Source organism: Dasypus novemcinctus, chromosome 14 (assembly GCF_030445035.2).
Source record: "Dasypus novemcinctus isolate mDasNov1 chromosome 14, mDasNov1.1.hap2, whole genome shotgun sequence".
In the NCBI taxonomy this organism is placed as follows: Eukaryota; Metazoa; Chordata; class Mammalia; order Cingulata; family Dasypodidae; genus Dasypus; species Dasypus novemcinctus.
This window is the reverse complement of record NC_080686.1, coordinates 7672619-7691011: the sequence shown is the minus strand read 5'-3', so window position 1 is coordinate 7691011 and position 18393 is coordinate 7672619. Positions and strand designations below refer to the sequence as shown.

The 18393-nt window shown below is 37.2% G+C and overlaps 1 long non-coding RNA gene across 1 annotated transcript in view; it reads left to right on the top strand.

Moving 5' to 3' along the window:
- LOC139436392 (uncharacterized) overlaps positions 1–8286 on the top strand; it is a 71355-nt gene extending 63069 nt beyond the window's left edge. The window contains exon 3 of the long non-coding RNA XR_011645608.1: positions 8211–8286. This is a non-coding gene — a long non-coding RNA (uncharacterized lncRNA). The remainder of the gene's footprint in view (positions 1–8210) is intronic.
- Positions 8287–18393: the final 10107 nt, after the last annotated feature.

Genomic DNA, 18393 nt, shown 5'->3' with positions numbered 1-18393 from the left:
TAAAAAAGACTTGTATGCAGATATTCATAATATCTGTATTCATAATGCCCCACACTTGAAGCAACCGAAAAGTCCATCAAGAGGAAAATAAACATTGTGTAACATAGTTATTCAATGTCAAAGAACTCAATGATAAAAGCAGGGATAAATGCTGATCCACACAACAGCACTGACAAATTTCAAAACATTATTTTAAGCTAAAGATATAGGCACCAACGAGTCCATTCTGATTTATCTCATTTTTATGAATTACAAGAAGTGGCAAAAATGATGCATGATGGGGGAGCAGATGTAACTCAAGCGGTTGAGCACCTGCTTCTCATGCATAAGGTCCCAGGTTCGATCCCCGATATCTCCTAAAAAGGCAAAAACAAACAAGCAAAAAAATGCATGATGATATCAGAACAAAGGCTGCATTTCTGTACTAATGGAAGTGAATGATTTATATCTTGATAGGGTTGTTGGATACTGTGGGATAAGGGGAAGTGAAACATTTTAAAACTTTGATAATCATTCAGTTAAGACTGGCACTTTTCACTGTATTTCAATTTTATAAAACCTAAAAAAACAATTAGAAAGAGAGAAAGAAGAATAATAGTTAGAATGTAATGGAGACAAGGACATTTTATTTTCCACCATACACAAATACCACAGGTCCTCTCTTTGATGACCTGTCCAAGCTGCCAGTTGCTGGTGTGTTCCAGGTGGAATCTTCGGGAGAACTCTGTGGTTTATTGTGGCTGACAGATCCCAGTTACTGGGCAGAGCCCTGTGGGTGTCTAAAGTGCCAGAGAGAGACTGGGAACCCCTCTGGAGCCTGACTTTGGGCTGATCTTTGGAGAGCTGCCAGTGGTGGTGATGAGCTGCTGCCAAATGACACGAGTCCTAGTCCCACGTTCCACAGCCTCCACCTGTCATGAGTTTACTGGTGGGTCCCTTACTGTTGCTCAAACTTGTCCAGTCTGCTAGAAGCCAGATCTACATGAGGCGAGAAAAGCAGCTTGCCGAAAACCTGGCAGCACTGATAAATGAAAAATGCCATCTCCTTGACAAGATTAGTTTGCTCACAGAGTTTTGCAGAGATTTTGACAGCTTTAGATGCCAGGCTAGAGAAAGAGACCTTAAAAATACCTAGTCTTGTAGAAACCTATAGAAAGGCCAAGAGATTAGAAAGAGTCAAATGCTCCAAGCTACAAAAGTGATACTGGAGGTGCTAAATACACTGACTATCTCAAAGGGTCACAAGAACCCCCCCAGCCCCAAGCCTTTCCAAGCCCAGCGTTTGACCTCCATCCACCCTCTGATGGCCGTTCCCCAAGAGTGGGTCTGGGAGTTAAAGCAGCACTGCCCCCCACCCCTCAGGCCCCCTGAGCCTCCAGGCTGTGTTCACCCACCTGGCCTCCCTCTGAGGGTCCCTGAGGCCAGTGATCCAAAGGGGCCCTCCCTTGACTGGAATTCCTCCATCTTCTCATCCTGCCCAGCACCGTGGTCAGCTCCTCATTCGCGATGGAAGGATTATCAACACTCAGAAAAACATGAGGAAATGAGGAACTTCTTTTCAAAGAATGTTTGAATTATGTCCCAGAAATGGGAGAAACTACTACTATTTAAACAATTACTCAAAGTGAAACTTGATCAAATGACATTTCCCAAAACAGTGTTTTTCTAATTATTATTTAAACATCAATATTAAACCAACTATTTATATTTTATTATTTTGGCTATATATTATTAATACTGTATTGTAATTTTAAAATATACTGTTTAGCCATAAGAAACATTTAAATTGGCAACATATTTTTTTTTGGCAGAGTTGAACTCCTAATAGTCACAACCGCTCAGTAAAGTCAACTTAAAAAAAATAAGTACATATTAAAACATTAAAAATAAATGTATCTTTTGGAGTATAGTTAATCTGTATTCTTAGAGAGAAATTTATATCATTTAATATTTATATTCTAAAATAAAAAAGGTTAAAATGAAAATTGGTACGTTCACATGTCGATTATTTTTTTTTACTCTGCCTTGTGCTGCACTGAGAATTTTCTGAACATGAAGAAATCTCTCCTGGACAATTTGGGGAAATGTCTACATCCCACCCCTCATGCCTGTCCCTCACCATCTGACACGCCTCCCAGGAAAGCTGAGGAAGCAGCAGGGGTTTCTCTCCCACAGAAACAGCTGCTGTCCCCAGAATATTAATAGTAGTTTTAGTCACAAGCGATACTCTGTTTAAAGACAATGAGCAATAACACTAGGGATTATTAGTGGTGGTGGAAGGAAAGCAGAAGTGACATTTTGAGCAGGTGGGGGGAGGATAGATAAGACAAAAGACAGAAAAATCACTATGAGACGTTTAATGGTTTCTCCTGAAAATAGAGTTTGGTCTGGGCATACAATGTAAAGAAGAGAGAGAATGTCCCTGTCCTCGGGAAGCTGATACTTTAGGGGGCAGAGATACTAAACAGGGAAGTTAAACAGCACAGAGGATGTCATGGGTTGATACCGTAATGAAGAGGAATGTGCAGGGAAGGCCGTGAGTGATGAGTGTGGGAAAGGGGGCTTGGGCGGAGAGGTCAGGGAATCCCCTGTGAAGAGGGACACCTCCGCAGTGAACCAACCTGGAGATGAGCACAGCAGAATGAGGGGCAGGACAGGTGGCGGCTCTGAAGGGCGTGTGAGAGGGGTGTGTTTGGGGCTCAATCACAGGCCCAAGAAGACTAAATGCAGTGAGTGAGTGATGGCCAGAGCAGTGGGGCGTAAACGCTGTCCCCAGGTTAGAGTCTGCCTTTAGGAGAGCAGTGGCTGCGACTTGGGGAAATGGTATAGCAGGAAGAACAGGCGGAGACCCTGACAGGGACTCTACGATGAGGATGCTGATTGCCGTAGTGAGGGGGGACAGTGGAGACAGAGAAGGGGTCAGCTCCAGGGCCTGTTCTGCGGAGCCCTCCAGGCTGCTGATGCCCCTGTGCTCCCTTCCTTCCCTCTCTTTAGTGAGAGTTTTGCTCTCCCCTCTCAGGACAGTCTGTCCTCAAGCATCTGGTGGTCTTGACCACCCTTTCGTAGCCCCATGCTTGGGAGGAACAGCTGAGTGGGGCTCTGTGTGTCTGGCTGGGGCCTGTGCCCCTCAGAGCTCCTCTGGGGGTCCACTGGGTGAGACCCACGTGGGTCTGAGGCCTCTGCCTTGGGCACCTTCAGATCTCCACCACGGCATCCTCAGATTCCTCCCTGGGTCTACCGAGTCTGTCCACCAGCAGGCTGGGAGCTGAGCAGGGCCAGGGGCAGGTGGACTCAGCTATAGGCTTTCACTGGGAACTCTGCTGTTAGTGGGCTTCTCAACCCCACTCACTTCTGCCTGTGTCTGTAAATTCACAGCCTCTTGTCTTTCCCACCTTGGGCAAAGCTGGTAGAAAGGGGGACAAATACCTTCCACATATGTATGTCCTTTTGGAGATATGCCAGCCATTCCTTTTATTTCTGTATTAAGCTTCATTTCTCAACTCTACCTTTGTGAGTGCCAATGCATCCAATGCCAGAGTCTTTTCTAAACACACTGAAATATTTTAAACTTAGTGAAAAATTAGTGAAGACCTCAGAGAAAAGAACTGCACAAACAAAAATCCATTTGCCTCTCATTTATATATGGGTAAAAGACTTAACACGTTAAAGTCTTTGCTCTGTATTTTCCAACCTCTGTCTCTTTACCTTTTTTTCTGAACTCATTCTTCTGAACTTTCTAGGCAAGTTGCCAAACTGATGCCTTGTCACTCCCAAATCTGGTAGTGTTTCTTCCCCTAATCAAGAATACGCTTACATTTTTTTAAAAAATCGCACATCAAAATAAAAAAACAACACTAATGCATCACTGTCATTCATTGAAATTTCACTTCCATTCAGGTTTCACCAATTGTCTCAGGTATGCCCTTCAAAACAAAAGGACTCAGTTCACAAGGCGGCATTGCACTTAGTTGTCATGTCCCTTTAGAATCTTTCAATCAGGAATGGTTTCTCTCTTTCTTTGATTTTCAGGGACATAAGACTTGTGAAGGGTAAGTAAGTTTTTCTAATGTTTCCATGTGATTGGACATAGGTTTGTATCTTTGTCAGGAACATCACTGCAGGGATATTATGTTCTTTGCTGGGGCACCCAACTGGCTGAGCCACATCCGCTTTCCATTTTGCTATATATACACACACATATATATATAGTTGTATATATAACTATCATATATGAAAGCAATAATAATAACATATATTTATATTTTTAACATCAATTTTTAGTTACTTCGAGATCATTCAATTAATATAGGCAAATGAAGACAGCACTGAAATAACTAAATGGATAGTTACAATCGTTACGTGCATTTTAGCTAAGAATTCATTTGCATGGGTACTTTTGTCTAATGGGTTGCTTTCAACATCTTCAATGAAAGCACAGTTGTTTCTGATCTTAGAAGGAGAGGGCTTTCTTCAGGGGGAGGAAGTGGGAATGAGCAAGGCAGGTCAGCGTAAAAGGAGAGTCATGTAGGAGAGAAAGTAACGTGTCTAATTCCCCAAGCTGGAGATTATTTTTCTATGGCATCCCTTTAACACCAAAGCTATGCTGTTGACATTGGTTTGTATTTCTCCATTCTTGTTAGGAAATCTAAGAAAAAATGGTTATGCCTAAATAAATTTCTCTTATTCTACATATTCCACTTTCATCAAACTATTTATATAGTACTTTACTTTTCTTCACTATTGGTCACTTTACAAATATTATCACCAATGAGGACCCAGCTTTAATGAGACCTGAAGTTGGAATGGGCTTTTCTCAGGTAAAATAGGATAAATCGTTAGAATATTGGCACAGGTGGTTTAATTTAAAAAACCAAAACAACCATATATAAATAAGAGAGGGATTGAAGGATTTATCTGGAGAGTGTCTTTAGGGGCAAAGTTTCTATATTGCTTTTTTGTTTTTGTTTTAAATTTAAGAATAATCTCGCCATTTTCCTGCTCACTCTACATTTGCCACTTCTTTTACTTTCATACATATTTCCTAGCATGTGGAATCTATTGCTTTCTCTGTCCAAGTTCATTCTTTCATATGTTTGTTCTAACAGTTAGATAATGTGTTTTCCTTCTTTTGACATTTTTGCCATTTCTCTCTTAATTTGTAATCTAAATGGAAGAACATATTTTTCACTAAGTTAAAATATTTAATAATGTATATTTTTATTGCCACTACAAGTTCTAGAGTTTTTTTATTAACAGAGGGCACTTTACACATTTTATAAATTATTTTTACACAAAATGATTCATGTACTTCTTTCTAAATTCCTATATGTATTCTTTCATCACATTTTCTTCACTGAAAGGATGAATTTTATGATTCCTGAAGGAGGAAAGGGCTTTTATCCAAGACAGCAGGTAGGAACATCAGGTTACAGGTGTTTAGATGAGGGAGGACTGACATCAAAAACAGCAGGTGTATTTCTCCTTACTGGCTTTTATGAATTGATAGAGCAGAGTATTTAAGTATTTCTGGTAAAATAAAATATACATGTCCTGAATGATATTGCAGGAACAGATGCAGGACATTATATATCCTGCTATAACTCACTGAATGGACTGGGGGAGAGTGTAAACTACAGTGTAAACTAATATCCATGTGGTGCAGCAGTGCTCCAAAATGTACTTATCAAATGCAATGAAGGTGCCTCCTATGATGAAAGAGGTTGTTGATGTAGGAAACGTGGGGTGAGGTGGGGTGAGGGGTATATGGGAACCTCTTATATTTTTTAAAGTGACATTTTTTTGTGATCTATGTATTTTTTTAAAAAAAGGCAAATTTTTTTAAAAAAAGACTCAGTTTCTTCAGGTAAGACCTCCATTATTTATGAATAAAATACAGTAAAACAGAAAAATAAATAAAAAAATATACATTAGTGAATATTTGACTCAGTTAAATACAGGTTTCTAAAAGTAATACCATTTATCTGTGACACACTTTAGGACCAAAGATTCTATGTCACCATGGTATCTTTGTTTATTGGAATCCTAGGTTGTCTTGGATTTTTCTTGTAAGACTCTCTCAATGTTTCTGGTCACTCAGGATTTCCTCATTTCATTAACTACTGCATATTTCCATGGAAATTTCTCTAGAGTGGGGAGTCGTTCCCCTCTGTTATGGCAAGGTATTGTCTGAGTACCTTTCTGTTTATATGGGTTCTTTTTATAATTTTCATCTCATTCCCTACATCAGTATATAATTCAATTTGGAATACCAATTACAAAGTAGACATTTCTAGATAAATATTGTGATCATGAGAGAACTAAACCACTGTGACAGTCAACAAATAATCTTATTTGTTCCATTAAACAAAATGGAAAGTGATAATATTTCCAGCTATCCTTAATGGTGTTAAAAATCATCCCATACATCATTAATTACCTTAAAATTCACTTTATGATTGGCAAAAATAACTGATAAGTCAGTAATGTTGGTGAATTTGGAAGATTGCTGCATTGGAGAAATTAAATTTTGACAAAATATTTTTAGCAGTTTGCTTGTAGGCAATGTATTGTGTTCAGCAGTTATAGAAGTAACCTTTTAGAAAAGATGACTGTGTAGACACAGTACTCTTTCTATAAAGGCATTTTATTATAAGGAATACCTCATTTATTCTTACTCAAATCAGTCAGTAAAAAATCAGGAGCAAACTGATATAAATCTAGCAATGTATATTTCTCTGTTTTCACTGAGCTAAATGTCCCACATAGCTCCTTAACATGTTCTGGCATAAGGAAACTTGGTTATGGTTGAATTCAATTCCATTTAATCATAGCTCAAAGTGATTTTCAACATGTGTCAGTTTTTCCCTGGTAAGTTTATCCAGAGAAAGAAGAATGCATATGTAACTTTCTAAGATGAGTAGATCAATGCAAGAAGACCAAGCTCTAGCTTTTTAGTATGTGGATATGGAGATAATTGCAGATCTGCTTGTGCATTTGTTTCTTCACATGAGAAGAAAGGAAAAGGATGAGATCACTGTCTTTAAATGTCCTTTTTGAAAAATAGAGATCAAGGAAATTCAATATGTAAAACTGATAATGCCAGATAATGTGATTGGAGGCAAGCCCAAGCCCTGGACCCCCAGCCTCCAAAACAACCTTTATGTTGGCTGCTCTCTAGAGAATGTTCTCTGATGTTCAATGGACTTTCTCCTTGTCACTGTGTTTTGTCGTATTCCAAACTATGCATTCATGTCATATTCCAAACTATGCATTCATGCAGTATGATGACTGCAAATAAAATGAAGCAGATAATATTTACTCATACTTTATATCTAAAATCACCCTACCTTGCCTAGTCTAGTATTAGAAGATGCATACTTACCAAAGTTGGCAAAAATCCTCTAGATATCTTATATATATATATATACTTATTTATATAATATAATATATATATTATACATAATAAATAATTTTTTTTCTCTATGTGCTGACCTGGTTTTGTTCATTCTCATGATTTCTTTAGATTCCTAAGGTATTTTCACCCGAGGCCTAAGTTGGGTAAACTTGCATTTTTGATAATGAAATAAGTATCTTTTTTAAAAAAATAAAGAAGCATGTGACACATTCAGAAGAATATTTCTAATAAAACAATAGACTTTTATATGCAAAGGAATTCATTTAAGTTATCCTCACTATCTCTTGATATGTATTTGTGTTCCATCAATTTCATTTCTTTAATCCATGCACACAATCACCTGGACCCAAAATTTCCCTTATTGGTAAAGTGGATGTCATGATAAATGACTGAGACATCAAGTGAATTTTCATTTGAAGAATTTTACAGACCTTACAGTCTTAGGAAAAGATTTCTTTTCATTAAAGAAATGATGGTATCAACAAGAGGAAACAGAGAAAGGAGCAGAGACCTAAGGAAACTGTGGAAACTAGAAATGTGAGATTTGGAAATACATGTGTCCTCCAACCCAAACAGTGTGTTGGAATCTCCAGTTCCTTAGAGAATTTGATTTAATAGGGAACTTACTGAAAGAACTGATTAGAGTTCCCAATTCATGGCTCAGATGGGCATATATTGTGGAAAAACACAGCAAATATCACAACACATTTAAAAAATAAAAATCTTCAATTACTCTACTGTTTTGATAATGAATTTTGATACACAGTATACCACTTCTTTTAAAATGCCCTATCAGCAGGGTGGAATTGTGTTCAATGCCAAATGGAAGAAGAGACAGCCCGAAAAGACCTTGTTGGGAAAAAGAGTCAAGGGTAAGTTTCTTTCAACACTTGCATTTTTATGATCTTGGCCACTTGTTCAGCTACACAAGAATGCCCAGGAACTATGGCCAGTTCCAAGGGGTTTTTTGGTATTGTATCAATCTTGATGTTATCACAGTGAAAGAAGCACAGTTTCGGTTAATAACTAGAGACTCAACAATCCTGATTGCAAACATCTTTGCTATTGAGTTGTTTAAAGCACTTGGAAATTGTATCCTCTTTTTCAAAAACTTTTATTAAAATATGTACAAGAAACAAATTCTTGATAAAGTTTTACAAACTTTTATACCCTGATTAGGAAACACACATTACAAGCACCTCCCAAGTTATACTCTGCTCACATTCAGACTTTGTAACTGTAGAGTAACCCTTACTACAATCCATGTGAGCACAGATTCATTATGTTGTCTAAATAATTAATTTGCAGAATATATGCCCATTTGCTATTGGCTGTAATTGTATCACATGATGTCTGTGCAACTATTCCAGTTATTTATGGGTTTGTAGATCATACATTCACATTGCTGGATAATATTATTTATCTCCTAATTATCCATTCTACTGTTAACCAGCATATGTGGATAGTATAGATTTTAGCTATTATAAATAGAACTTCTTTGAATGTTCTTGTCCATGTGTTTGGAGACCATATGGAAGAATTTCTGTTGGAACTGACCCAGGAGTCCCAAGACATGATTATTTTTAATTTTAGTATAAATTTCCAAAACATTGCAAAGAGATGTCCCAAACACATATGAAATGTCCAATATTAAGTCAAACTCTGTTACAGAATTTCATGTATTTCTGTTGCTCAAGTAAACAAAAATATGGAAGAGTTTTAAAGGAAAATGGTCTCTCAATATTGTCATATAGTATCTCAAAATAACTATAAAAGGAGTTGCTCATAGAATAGCCATGAAACAAACACTCTCAATGCCTATTACTCAAATTTAGAATGGGTTCCTTCCATCAAGGTTTCAGTGCATAAGTGGAGGTCTCTCACTGTGATCTTCCATTGATGGGAATTGGAAACCATCTTTAGTGTTGTTGCTGCACACAATCACTATTTGAGTCATCCCTGAAAAATGCGGTTTATTGAACAGCAGAGTCCAGGTCAATGAAATAGCTGCCAGTATAGGATTCCCTGATTAGGAACTGCGTATCTCCTCTTCCTTTAGCATTTCTTCAAGGGCTGTGGGTGAATGGGGGCTGGGGCCAGGCACACACTGAAGAACTAATAGTTTAATCACCTCCCCATCCCATTCATACTATTACCAATTATGAATAGTTAATAACACTTAAAGAAAAACCATGTATTCTTGTGCTGTAGTATATTTATCATTGTGAATCTGTGATCATCCCTGTCACCTGGGCTTGTAACCTCACATGAAAATGGAACCAGGTTTTTGTTTTTACCCTTGGTATGCTTCAATACTCCCCACTACAGTTACACACAGACAAAATGTCCCAAAAGACAAAAAAGGGCCTAATAAAACTCTGAAAACTTCCTGTATGACTTGGGTAAGATCTGGCACTTTCTGAAGCTGAAATATACAAGTGTGTGAATGATGCAAAAAAACTCTCTGAAATCTGTTCTACTGCAGCCAACACAGAAAATGATGAGTCTCAAAAAAAAAAAAAAAAAAAAAAAAAAAAAAAAAAAAAGATGAGTCTCTTATCTACTACTCAGTGGCCCTCTTTGTTACAGTACCTACTGCCCATTCACAGGTTTATGAACAGATTAGTGTTACTTATAGCAAAGAGAGGAAATTGTCCAGATCCCAGTTTTTGCCAGGTGCCTGAAGTTCTCTGGGTTATAAACTGTACTCTCTAGAAGATTAATAGCAATTCTAGATTAAAAATTCAAATTTATCTCCTAGTTAATTCCTGGTAACAAATTTCATGGCTGTTCTTTGCAGGAAAATTGAACCACAGAGAAAAGGTCTTCATCAGCCTAAGACTTATTGTGAATTGTAATGTGGTATTTTTCCTGGTCAGATGGCTGAATTTCTTTATAGGTCATCTTGAATTTTTAATGTTTTAGAGATTATTAATGCAAGTTCATGGGATTACCATCAATTGATGTTCTGTCAATCTATATGATATTGTAGATTTGTGTCTGCCTGGAGTCATACTGATAAGCTTGCACCTAAACAGACTTCTCCATGTCAGTTGGGTTTGACACTGTGCTCCCTGTGACAGGACTGAAAATGAGACCTGACCCTTGGACACATCATTTAGTGATTTATCTGAAGGAGATCTTGATATTGAGTATTCCTGAGTAACAACATGGGGTCCAAGAGAAAGGACAATATAGATCTAGGCAAATTACCCCCAACAAAGACCTGATGCTCATCAGTCCATTCTGAGCACTGTGTCATCCAATCTATTTGCCCTGTATGCAATTAAATCTTTTCTTATGAATTTAATATTCCTTCTTCTTGACATAAAAGCACATCATTTTATTGATTTTCCTACTACGTAAATGGTATCAAGAGATGTTTTAGGATTGGCTTGGTAGGGAGAATATAGCAAGTGGAAAAGAAACACATAGAACACCTATTCAAGATAAATTGGAAGATATTTAATATGAGTTTATGATGCCCTTAAAATAAAAAAAGGGGGGGGGGAACAGATTTGGCTCAATGGATAGAGCGTCTGCCTATCACATGGGAGGTTCAAGGTTCAAACCGAGGGCCTCCTAACCCATGTGATGAACTGGCCCATGCGTAGTACTGATGCGTGCAGGGAGTGCTGTGCCATGCAGGGGTGTCCCCAGTGTAGTGGAGCCCCACTCGCAGGGATTGCACCCTGTAAGGAGAGCTACCCAGTGCAAAAAAAGTGCAGCCTGCCTATGAGTGGTGCTGCACACACCGGAGAGCTGATACAGTGAGATGATGCAGCAAAAAGAGACACAGATTCTGGGTGCCACTGACAAGAATATAAGCAAACACAGAAGAACACAGAGAGAATGGACACAGAGAGCGACAACTGGGGGAGGGCGGGGAAGAGGAGAGAAATAAATAAAATCTTTAAAAAATATAAAAAAATAAAAAAAGGTACATTACTAGTAGTAGTGGGTATCAATAGTGGGTGATATATGGGAAAATGCACTTAAAAATTACAAGCCATACTAAGAAAATGGAAGAAATCACCCAAGCAAAGGAATATATCAAAGACATAGATGAGACACAGGATTTGAGACAATCAACAAGATTCATACAAATTTCCAAAATCAAATTAATGAGTTGAAAGACAACATAGCTAAAGAGTTAAAGGACATCAAGAAGACACTGAGCAAGCACAAAGAAGAATTTGAAAACTTGAATAGGAAAGTAACAGAGCTCATGGGAAAGAAAGATATGATAGGTGAGATAAAAAAGACATTGAAACAACATACATCAGACTTGAAACAACAGAAGAAAGAATAAGTACACAGAAGATAGAATAGCTGAAATTGAAGAGAAAAAAGAACAGGGAGAAAATGGGAAAAATTGAGCACAGGCTCAGGGAGTTGACTGAGAACATGAAACACAACAACAACATATCTGTCATGGGAGTTCCAGAGGGAGAAGAGAAGGGAAAAGGGATAGAAAGCATATTGAAGAAGTAATGGCTGAAAATTTCCCAACAGTTATGAAAGAAATGAACTTACATGTCCAAGAAGCACAGAGTACCCCAATCAGAATAAATTGGAATGGACTTACTCCAAGACACATACTACTCAGAATGTCAAATGCCAAAGAGAAAAAGAAAATTCTGAGAGCAGCAAGAAACAAACCATCACATACAGGGGATGCCCAGTAAGACTTAAGTGTGGATTTCTCATCAGAAACCAAGAAGGCAGGAAGACAATTGTATTATACAATTAGGATACTGGAAAAGAAAAATTGCCAGGCAAGACTTCTTTGTCAGGAAAATTGTCCTTCAAATATGAAGGTGAGTTTAAAATATTCACAAACAAACAGAAACTAAGAGTTTGTAAAAGAAGAATCCTCTTTTGCAGGAAATATAAAGGGAGCTTTACAGAAAGAAAAAGACAGGAAGATAGGTTTGGAGGAGAGTGTAGAAGCCAAAAACAGTAAGATAACCAAAGGAGTAAAATGACAGATGAAAATAATATATGAAATATGAAAACCAGAGAATAAAATGGTGGAAGTAAATAATGTGTTTACAGTAATATCATTGTGAACAGATGAAACACCCCAATTAAAGGATATAGGCTAACAGAATGGATGAAAAACATGAGCTGTCCATATGTTGCCTATGAAAGAGTCACTTTAGACCCATGGACACTAATTGGCTGAAAGGGAAAGATTGGGAAAAAATCCTCCACACAAAACATAACAAAAATGAGCAGGGGTAACTATACTAATACTGGACAAAACAGACTTTAAATGTAAAAAAAATATATAAGAGATACAGAGAGTCATTATATTTTAATAAAAGGGACAATCCACCAGCAAGAAATGTCATAAATGTCTATGCACCTAACCAGGGCACCATAAAATACTTGAGGCACTCTGACAAAACTGAAGGAAGAAATAACCCTCTTTACAATAATAGTTGGAGAATTTAACACACGACTCGTATCATTAGATAGAACAACTGAACAGATGATTAACAAGGAAACAGAACTAAAACAATATGATATATATGCTAGACCTAGCAGACATATGCAGAATGTTGCACCCCAAATCAGGGGGTTATACATTCTTCTCATGTGCTTATGGATCATTCTCCAGGATAGACCACATGTTAGGTCACAAAGCAGGTCTCAATAAATATAAAAAAAGATTGAAATACAGATTAGAGCAGAAATAAATGAAACTGAGAACAAAAAAAAAAAAAAAAAAAAAGGAGGAAAAGCCAGTTCTTTGAGAAGATCAATAAAATTGACAAACCCTTAGCTTGACTAAGAAAGAAAAAAAGAGTAAACATGCAAATAAATAAAATCAGGAATGAAAGGGCAAGTTATGATTGACCTCACAGAAATAAAAAGGATAAGAGGGTATTTTGAGAAATTGTATGCCAACAAACTAGACAACCTAGATGAAATGGACAAATTCTTGGGAACGCACAACCTATATTGATAATACAAGAAATACATGAACTTAAGAAGCCAAAGTCATCAAAAATCTCCCCCCACCCACACAAAAAAAGTCCAGGACCAGATGGCTTCACAGGTGAATTCCACCAAATATTTTGAAAGAATTACTACCAACCCAGTTTAACTTCTTCCAAGAAATTGAAGAAGAGGCAGAATTACCCAACCCCTTTTATCAAGCCAACATTGCCCTAATACCAAAGTGAGATAAAGATACTACAAGAAAAGAAAATTACAGACCAATCTCTCTAATGAACATAGTCACAAAAATTTTCAACAAAATACTTGCAATAGAATCCAACAGCATATAAAGAGAATTATACAGAACAACCAAGTAGGATTTATTCTTGGTATGCAAGGGTGGTTCACAAAAGAAAATCAATTAACATAATACACCGCATTAACAAATTGAGGGGAAAAAAACATATGATCATCTTGATTGATGCAGAAGAAGCATTCGAGGAAAGCCAGCATCCTTTCTTGGTAAAAATGCTTCGAAATACAGAAACAACTCCAGGTTCCAAAATGCCCCCATATCACACCTCTTTTTCGCTCTTCCTGCCTTCAGCAACTCCCATGGCCACTGTCTCCACATCAATGATGTAATTTCTTACATTGCTAGCGTCACAAGAATTCCATAGTAGAATACCAGTAAGTCCACTCAAATCCGTATTTTGTTCCTCCATTCTGAGGACCCTGGGATGGCAATGTCTACTTAACCTCTAAATCAAGAGGGGGATTAGATTCCACATGGCTGATGGATGGAATTCTCTTGCTTGCAGCTGTAGACTCTCTTGGTTCCCTGGTGTGGTGGTTGACCATCCTCACCTTCCTGTTAGCTGACCTGGGAAGTCCAATGAACCAGAGAGTAGGTGTTGCAACTTTGCTGAATCTTAGGTCCCAGCTGGCACATGGACAGTCCAGAGATTCAAGTCTCCTGAGCATATACCAACCCCAGTGCCAAGGCAGGGAGAGAGAAAAAGAAGTGTGATATGGGGCATTTTTGGAACTTGGAGCTCTCCTCACTGATACTGCAAGGACAGATGCAGGACAATATATATCCTGCCATAACCCACTGAATGGACTGGGACAGAATGTAAACTACAACATAAGCTATAATCCATGGATAGCAGTTTGATATAGTCATGAATTCCAAAAATAGATTTTGGATTATGTTTGTAATCTGGTCTATTACTGGGCATAATTGAGATATGATTAGGGCTTTTATTGGGCCATGTCATTAGAGCTAGCCACCTCTTGGTGGCTGGGGCTCACGGATAAAAAGCATGGCAAAGGACAGAGTTGGAGCTTTTGATGTGAGGATTTTTGATATTGGAGTTTTGATGTTGGAGTTTGATGCTGAAGCTTTAAGCTGGAGCCCCAAGAAGCTCACAGAGGAAAGAGAAGCCAGCCCCAGGAAGGGAGGAACCCAGGTAGCCTGAACCCTCACAGCTTGCTTGCTCCAACACCTGAAAATAGATTTCAGTGAGGGAAGTAACTTTTGCTTTATGGCCTGGTATCTGTACACACTTACCCCAAATTAATACCCTTTATAACAACCAACCAATTTCTGGTATTTTGCATCAGCACCCCTTTAGCCGACTAATACACCATGCCATGTAGCAATGCTCTAAAATGTACTCATCAAATGCAAAGAATGTACCACACTAATGAAAGAAGTTGATGAGGGAGGAGTGGGTGGTATGGGGAGTGGGTTATATGGGAACCTCATATTTTTTTAATGTAACATTTTGTGTATCTATGTATTTTCAAAAACATAATAAAAAAGACTAGATTATTTTAAAAAAAAGGAAAGTTTCTCAATATGATAAAAGGCATATATGAAAAACCCACAGTCAACATCATACTTAATGTGAAAAGGTTGAAAGCTTTCCTTTCAAGACTGGGAACAAGACAAGGATGCTCACTGGCACTATTGTTATTCAACACGGTGGCAGAAATCCTAGCTAGAACAATTAGACAAGAAAAAGTGCACCCAACTGGAAAAGAGGAAGCTAAATCTCACTATTCGCAAATGACCTGATCTTGTATTTAGAAAATTCTGAAATGTCTATGACAAAGCTACTTGAACTAATAAATGAGTTCAGCAAAGAAGCAGGATACAAGATTGTATTAGCAAAAGGGATGCTGATGCAAAATACCAGAAATTGGTTGGTTTTTATAAAGGGTATTTATTTGGGATAGGAGCTTACAGATACCAGGCAATAAAGTATAACTTACTTCCCTCGCCAAAGTCTGTTTTCACGTGTTAGAGAAAGATGACTGATGATGGCTGTGAGGGTTCAAGCTTCCTGGGTTCCTCCCTTCCTGGGGCTTGCTTCTCTTTCCTCTGTGTGCTTACTTCCTGGGGCTCCAGCTTAAGGCTTCAGCATCAAACTCCAACATCAAAACTCCAATATAAAAAACTCTTAACTCTGTCCTCTGCCTTGCCTTTTATCTATGAGTCCCTACCACCAAAGGGTGGGGACTCAATACTCTACTGGCACAAGAGGTTTACATAATTACTTAATCAAGTAAATTTATGAATCCAATGTAATCTAATATGCCCAGAGGAAAAGATCAGTTTACAAACATAATTCAATATTTCTTTTTGGAATTCATCAATATCAAACTGCTACAAAGATCAACACACAAAAATCAATAAAATTTCTGTATATTATTGAACAATCTGAGAAGAACATCAGGGAAAAATTCCATTTACAATAGCAAGAAAAAGATGCAAATACCTAGGAATCAATTTAAACAAGTACAGGACCTATATTCAGAAAAATACAAAACAATGCTAAAAGAAATCAGTGAAACCTAAATAAATGGAAAGACATTCTGTGTTCAGGGATTGCAAAACTAAGTGATGTGAAGATGTCACTCCTACCCAAACTTATTTATAAATTAAATGCATTACCAATGAAATTTCCAACAGCCCCCTTTTTAAAATAGAAAAGGCCATTACCAAATGCATTTGTAAGGGAAAGTTCCGCCAAATAGTCAAAAGCATTTTAAAAAAGAAGAGTGATATGGGAGGATTTTCACAGCCTGATCTAGAAACATAGTACAAATCTACAGTGGTCAAAACAGTATGGTACGGGCATAAAGACAGACACATTAATCAGTAGAATGGAATTAAGTGTCCAGAAGTAAACCCTCACATCTACAGACAAATAGATTTTTACAAACCATCACGTCCATGTTAATGGGACAAAAGAGTCTCTTTAACAAATTGTGATGGGAGAATGGGATATCCATAACCAAAAGAAAGAGGACCCCTACGTTAAACCCTACACAAGAATAAACTCAAAATGGATCAAAGACCTAAGTACTAAAGCCAGGACCATAAAACTACTAGAAGAAAATGTAGGGAAGCATCTTAAAGAACTAGTGGTAGGTGGTGGTTTCTTGGACCTTACACCCAAAGAAAAAAAGAAAAAATAGATAAATATGACCTCTGCAAAATTAAACACTTTTACACCTCAAAGGACTTTATGAAAAGGATGAAAAAGCAGCCAGCTCAATGGGAGAAAATATTTGGAAATCACATATCTGATGTTTTAATATCCATATAAAGAAATGCTACAATGCAAAAATGAAATACTAGTGACCTGATTTAAAAGTGGGCAAAAGATTTGAATAGACATTTGTCCAAAAAGAAATAAAAATAGCAAAACAAAACAAAACAAGTCATACAAAAATATTTAACATCACTAGTGATTAAGGAATTGAAAATTAAAGCTACAATGAAATACCATTTCACAAATTTTAGAATGGCTACTATTAAAAAGACCAAGAACTACAAGTGTTGGAGAGGATGTGGAGAGATAGGAATACTTATTCCTGTTGGTGAGAATGCAGAATGGTACAGTCACTGTGGAAAAGTGTTTGGCAGTTCCAAAAGAAGTTGAATATAGATTTGCCATGTGACCTGGCAATACCACTATTGGGTATATACCAGAAGAACTGAAATATACCAGTGGCATGAACATAAATCTGCACACCAATGTTCATTGTGGTATTATTCACAATTGCCAAAAGATGAAAACAACCCAGGTATCCATTAACTGATGAATGGATAAACAAACTGTGGTATATACACATGATGGGTTATTATGCAGTTGTCAGAAGAAATGAAGTCATAAAACATATGACAACATGGATGAAATTGAAGGACATCATGTTGAGTGATGCAAGCCAGACACAAAAGAACAAATCTGGTATTATTGCACTATTATGAACTAAACATATTGTGTAATCTCATGGAGTTAATAACTAGAATATGGGTCACCAGAAAATACAATGAGGTTAGAGAATGGAAAGCTGGGAGTTAAGTGATGCAGAATTGGTAAAAAGGTTGTGTGTTAACCATTGGAAATGAAAAGGTGAAAGCACAACATAATGTTTGTACCTAGCAGTGCTCTTATATGGGTATGACAGTGGTTGAAAGGGAAAATCTAAGGATGACTATATTACTAAAAGGAAAACTAAAAAAGCTAAAAATGTAACATAGAACTATATCACATAGTAAAACCTCAGATGAAATATGAATGTGGGTAATATTGCATATGTAAAACTCTTTTCCATTGAAACTGATCAAATGTATGTTAATATTAGAAGATGTTAATATCAGACCAAAAAAATTATGCTAAGTCAAAGAAACCAGACACAAAGTACTATACAGTACATAAATAGAAACCAACTTATACATGATGAAATTAGTTTAGTAGTTATGTAGGGCTTGGGAATAAGGGGTGTGGAGTTTTTTTTTTAATAATGAAATTATTCTGTAATTTTTTGTGCTGATGAATGTACAATATTGTGAGTATACTAAAAGCCATTAATTATACACTTTGAGTAGATTTTATGGTATGTGAATATATCTCAATAAAACTGCTTTAAACTAAGTAAATAAATAAGCAAGAAGAGGCAGGATTAGCAGCTATGTACAGCAGAGAAGCATAGATTGAGAAGTGTTGAATTTT